Source organism: Protopterus annectens, chromosome 1.part1 (assembly GCF_019279795.1).
Source record: "Protopterus annectens isolate FY-2018-M chromosome 1.part1, PAN1.0, whole genome shotgun sequence".
Classification (NCBI taxonomy): domain Eukaryota; kingdom Metazoa; phylum Chordata; order Ceratodontiformes; family Protopteridae; genus Protopterus; species Protopterus annectens.
In genome coordinates this window covers 1,578,606,413-1,578,612,412 of record NC_056726.1, presented here as the reverse complement: position 1 = coordinate 1,578,612,412, position 6,000 = coordinate 1,578,606,413, and the positions used below count along the sequence as shown (strand labels likewise).

General features: G+C 46.8%; 1 protein-coding gene across 1 annotated transcript in view; it reads right to left on the bottom strand.

The window, feature by feature from the left end:
* The window catches only part of RRAGC (Ras related GTP binding C), a 571,600-nt gene that overhangs the window by 504,358 nt on the left and 61,242 nt on the right, over positions 1-6,000 (bottom strand). The gene's annotated exons all lie outside the window — the stretch shown is intronic.

Here is a 6,000-nt window from a genome sequence, read left to right as displayed (position 1 = left end):
TGCCCTTAAAGCCGAATTGGGTAGGATCCAGTGTTTGGAGGTTCCCAATGTCTTTGTTTATGAGTTCCATGATGACACGTTCCATAGCTTTGCAGACCAGGCTTGTAGGGCGATAATTTCCGGGGTCCTTTGTGGCACTACCTTTATGGAGTGGGACTACTGTTGCTGTATGCCATTCTTTGGGTACATATCCTGTTGTAAGGCTGAGACTGAACAGTGATTTTAAGTGAGGGTTCAGTTCTTCTTGGAGCTCATGTAAAACGCAGCCCGGGACACCGTCCTGTCCCATTGATAATGTGTTTTTTGCTTTGGAGAGGGAAGCTCTCACGTGTGCATCTGTGATGTCAGGGAGGCTACACTCTGTTGAGATAGTCATTTGCTAATTTGGGGGGGGGGGGGTTTCCACTGAACCTGTCTGCCAGGATGTTGGCAATGTCTGTGGGTTCATTGTATTTTTTGGTCATTTTGCACCAACTCAGAGCATATCTGGGAGTTTCCACCCAGGTTTCTAACATAACTAAAGAAAGTCTTGTGATTATCTTTAGTGTCTTGTGCAATTTTTCTTTCGAAGCTAGCCTTAGATGATTTTATGAGGGATCGTAGCTTCTTGCTAGTACTGATCAGAGTTGCCTTCCCTTTCAGGGATTTTGCTCCATCATGTAGTAGCTTCCTCCTTCTGTAGTACAGCTTATTTATGGCTGGGGTCCACCATACAGGTCTCCTGCCTTTGGAGGAGTGTGTCTTGGTTTTATTTGGGATAGCACGATCCATGCATTCCTGTAGGTATCCACAGAATGCGTTTGTAAAGGATTCTGCGGTTTGGGCCACATTTTCCACTGTCCCTGGGGCTTTGAAGGATTCCACCTCGGTTTTGAGAAGTGGGACGTTTGCTTTTGAGAAGTTTTTGACCGTGGTTTCCTTTGCTGGGGGTGGGGACGGGATATGGATGTCCATGGTGATTAATTTATGGTCCGATCTTACCAATGAGGGGTATACCTCTGGTATGAACAGAGTCCCCATGTTGGTGATGATCAGGTCCAATACGTTTTCCCCTCTTGTGGTAGTGGTGACCAGTTGTTCCATAGCATTTGAGTTTATAAATTCTAGAAAACGTTGGGCTAGGGTGTTGCGGCTTGAGTAGTGCTCCCAGTCTAGGTTTGGGTAGTTAAAGTCACCCAATATAATGCTGTTTGGAGAGACCTTCATATTCTCCAGTGTCTTCAGGAAAGCCAAGTGGGGCTCCCGAGTTTGGGAGGGTGGTCTGTAGCAGGCTACAAATTGGAAGGCAGTTTTGCCCACTGTTAGTTGCACATGGATGGTCTCAGATGCTTTGTGCAGTGCCAATAGCCTGGAGGTATGGGTATCTTTGATGAATATGGATACTCCCCCTTCTCTTCTGGTTCGGTCCGAGTTTTGGGGCCGAAAAGCATGGTATGAGGTATAGCCTGGTAGTGCTGTGGTGCTCTCGGGAGCCTTGAACCAGGTTTCTGTTACTGCTCAGATATCCATATTCTCCATACTGAGGAGAGCCTCGAGTGCGTGCATCTTGAGGTTTAGACTTCTGGCATTGAGCTGCATTACCCTTAGTTTCTTTTTCCTTGTGTTGTCTAAGGAGGTGGATTTGTCCTTTGAGCCTTGCCTAAAAAAGGCACTATGGGGGTGGCAAGAGCCTTGGCCAGTATTCGAAAACCCAGGGGTGACAGGTCAAGCCGCCCCTATCGAAGCAACCTGGCTTGTCAAGCATGTCATCCCATGCTGACAGACACTGGATCCCCTTTGCGTGACACCAATACTTCAGCCAATTGTTGAAATTGATCATTTTGTGTTTATACTGTGGTATCATTCTTTGTGAGGTTAAGATGCTACTCAAGGTCAGGGTCATACCGGCCTGGGCCACATGATCAGAGAGCTCCTCTAAGTCTCTTTTCATGTAATCCAGGGAGGTATGTCTCAGGTCATTCACACCAGCATGGACAATGACAGAGTCATATTTGTACTTGCTTTGGAGTGACCTGAGTGCTTGTGTTATGTGGCAGATCCTGGCACCTGACAGGCAGCTTACAGTGACCTTCTCCTTGTTCAGCCTGGTGAGAGGGACGTCAGTGTGTCTGACAATAGAGTCACCTATTACAAGTGTATTAGGTGTGTTGTTTAGCCTTAAGGGCTGTGACTGTGTGGCACACTGCCTTTGTGAACTAAGTGATACGTGGGTATTGTTGTGGGGTAGCAGCTGCTTGGATGTCTGCTTTGGAGGTCTCTGTTGCTTGATTGCTTGTTGTATGATATCCAATACCCATCTGTCTTGGGTAATCAAACTCCAATTTTCCTTGAAGAGTGCCAACCTTCCTCCCAAAGGTGCTGCCAGGCAAGAAGGATCTGGCAGCTGAAAAGGTAGGTCATTGGGCCTGTTTACGAAAGGACTGGCCCCTGCCCTCACCCGAAGATTGTGCAGGTGAACTCCCTGTTCTAGGTCTGAAGGAGCTCTGAGCTCTGCCCCTACCACGTCTAGATCTACCCCTAGACTGGGAATCATAAGAAGGGTACGTCCACCCCTTAGCAGGCCAATTCCTACTAAACTTCGGAGGCTGAACTTGCAAAAAATCTTTAACAGCCTGCATAGACTTAGCCTTGTCTTCCATTTTCTTCAAGACTGACTCCACAGGAGAACCAAACAACACATCAGACTGTAAAGGAGCATCCAAAATCCTTGTCTTAACATGGTCAGATAAATTCTGATCCCTCAGCCAGGCGTGCCTGCGAAGAACTGACCCAGTGGCAGCCACCCTAGACGAGGCCTGTACAGCATCAAAACCACATTGTAAAGAATGCTTACCCACCTGTTCAGAGACATGTACCAAATCTTGTAATTCCTTACACTCAATGCCTTCCGCCAGAGCATCTACCTTAGACTTCAATTGAGTAAGAAGATAATTTTGATATTTCAACATGTGAAACTGACAATTCAAAGCCCTCATAGCTAAGGTGGAAGAAGTATAGACTTTCTTTCCCCATCTATCCAAAGCTCTGGCCTCTTTATCTGGAGGAACCGGATTTTTACAACAGAGGCCTTGACACCCTTAGGTCCCTGACTAACAGTTTCTGGGTCCGCCTAGGACTCTTATAAAGATATTTATGAGCCTCAGGCACCCTGTAATACCTATCCGGTTTAACAGGAGCAGGAGGCAAAGAATCAGGATTAAGTGAAGCCTCTGCAAACACATCTTCCACAACATCCAGAACAGGTGGTATAGCCAAAGGCCTATGCTGGGGTAAAAGCAAAAATTCCCTAAGCCTTTTCCTGGAATCAGAGAAGTCCTGACCTTCCCACTTAAAATGTTCCCTCATGGAATGAAGAGTCTCTGAAAAAGAAAAATCCTCTGGAGGAGAGGCAGAAGGAGTCGAATCATCTGCATCAGAATCAGAATAAGGAGAGTACTCCTGCAAGTCTTCAGCCGAAGACTCTGAAACATCCGAAGCCTGCTCAAAACTCCAACTCTGGTTCCACCCTAGGCCTCTTATCAGGAGGGGGCAAAGAACCTCTAATCAAAGTAATTAAATCTTCTGCCATTTTAAGCATGTGCTTTTTGGGCACAGATCCTGTAGAACTAGGAGTGACACCAACAGAAGTTAAACCTGGCCTGCCTCTGGGAGAAGCCTTGGAAATAGAAGGAGAGGGCCTAACCACCCTAGGAAGGGAGGGGAGTACAGTAACTTGAGAAGCCCCTTCAGCCTGACCTGCCTCCTGAGAGGCCACATCCTGCAATATCAAAGTCTCTCCCTGGGATTCCAGAGAAGCCTCCGGTGGAACCACGGTTCCACTGACGCTCTAAGAACCGGCGTCCGCACGGACGACTCTTCTTGCCTGGGCTTAGCAGCTTTGTCTTTGCGCTTCTTGAAGAAGCGGGCGGAGCATCCGATGGCATATTGTAATTGCACCGCTTCAAGACCAACCTGGCACAATCTAACCTTCGCAATAGTGCGTTATTGAACCTAGCACAAAAGCGACACCCAACAACGTCGTGCTCAGGCCCCAAACAAGGAATACACAAAGTATGATAGTCCCTATGCGGTATCTGCTTCCCACAAGAAATACAGTTACTCACTTTTTCTGACATCCGGTAAACCACTGAGGCAAGAAAAAACTAAAATATTCCCCAACGGGGTATTTAGCCAACTTTGACTCTGTCTGAAACTCCGAATTCGAAAAATTTCAGAACGCCGAACGGCACTTGCAACGCTGCTTCTGCATCGGACCATGCGGCAAAAAAGACTGAGGATATGACGTCGGTCATGCGCATTTGTACCCTGACGTCCTGATGTCAGTCTAAAGCGCCTTGACCGACGTCAGCCTAATACTTCGATATTCGGGCCGACCGAGGACAGCGGACTACCCAAGTGTAAGGACTGCAGCAATGTGAGATGAAAAACATCCTGGTAGTGCTTGGATGCTCTCGGGAGCCTTGAACCAGGTTTCTGTTACTGCACAGATATCTATGTTCTCCATGCTAAGGAGAGTTTCGAGTGCGTGCATCTTGAGGTTTAGACTTCTGGGGTGGAGTAGCATTACTCTTAGTTTCTTATCCCTTGTGATACCTATGGAGGTGGGTTTGTCTTTTGAGCCTTGCCTAAAAAAGGCACTATGGGGATAGCAAGAGCCTTTGCCAATATCCGAAAGCCCAGCGTTGACAGGTGCAAGCCGTCCCTAGCGAAGCATCGTGGCTTGTCGAGCATGTCATTCCAGGCTGACAGGCATTGGATCCCCTTTGAATGACACCAATACTTAAGCAAATTGTTGAAATTGATCATCTTGTCTTCATATTGTGGCATCATTATTGGTGATGGTAAGATGCTACTCAAGGTCAGGGTCATACCGGCCTGGGCTACATGCTCAGAGAGCTCCTCTGTCTCTTTTCATGTAGTCCAGGGAGGTACGTCTCAGGTCATTCACACCAGCATGGACAATGACAGAGTCATATTTGTACTTGCCTTGGAGTGACATGAGTGCTTGTGTTATGTGGCGGATCCTAGCGCCCGACAAGCAGCTCACTGTTACCTTCTCCTTGTTCAGCCTGGTGAGCGGGACGTCAGTGTGCCTGACGATAGAGTCACCTATTACAAGTGTATCAGGTGTGTTGTTTAGCCTTAAGGGCTGTGACTGTTCGGCACACTGGCTTTGTAAGCTATGTGTTGCACGTGTTTTGATTTGGGGTAGCGGTTGCTTGGGTGTCTGCTTTGGAGGTCTCTGCTGCTTAGGCAGATTTTTATTTAGAGCCTCTGAGTATGTTTTTGTGTGTTTATGTGTTTGGTTTGCTGTCGTGGTAGGTCTATGTGAGACTGGAATTGTAGTGAGTGTGGTTTCCTTCTCCTCCTGACTGGTTACGCCAGTTCTGAGTTGAGAGAGAGCTTGGCCTCCAGGTTTGGCTATATGGTTGCATCTCTCACATATGTTGGAATTTGTTGGGAGGAGTACAGGGTTGTCTGTGTACATGAGGCAGTTGTAACATTGCCTCAAGATTCCCAGATTCACCAGCTGGACCGGAGAGGAGATTGACAACTGACCTTTGGACATGCTAGTCTAGTATTGGGAATTCCTTTATAATTGAAAGAAAGGGCCAATGGGGAACAAGGTACTCAAGGGGAGTTTGTGAGGGTGTAGTGCTTTTAATTTTTTAATGCCGACTTATATAATTGCTTTAGTGAGCAAGTGCCAGGTAACTTGAATGCAATGTGTTACAGGTAACTTAAATGCAAAAACAACAAACAGTTACTTTCTTTCAAGTGAAACAAGGAAATAAGTACAGTAAGCAATGCAGATATCACTAGGGATCCACCGAAGCACTGAAAAACCGCGTTTTAGGTGGAATTAGCGTTTCAGGGAAATAACAAGCATACAAACAAAGCTAGTTCCAGCAGGCCTGGATCTAGTCTATGTTACAGCAAACAAGGTGTACCAATTTCAGTAAGAAACAGTTCAAATATGCTGGCACCATAAGCCTTTAA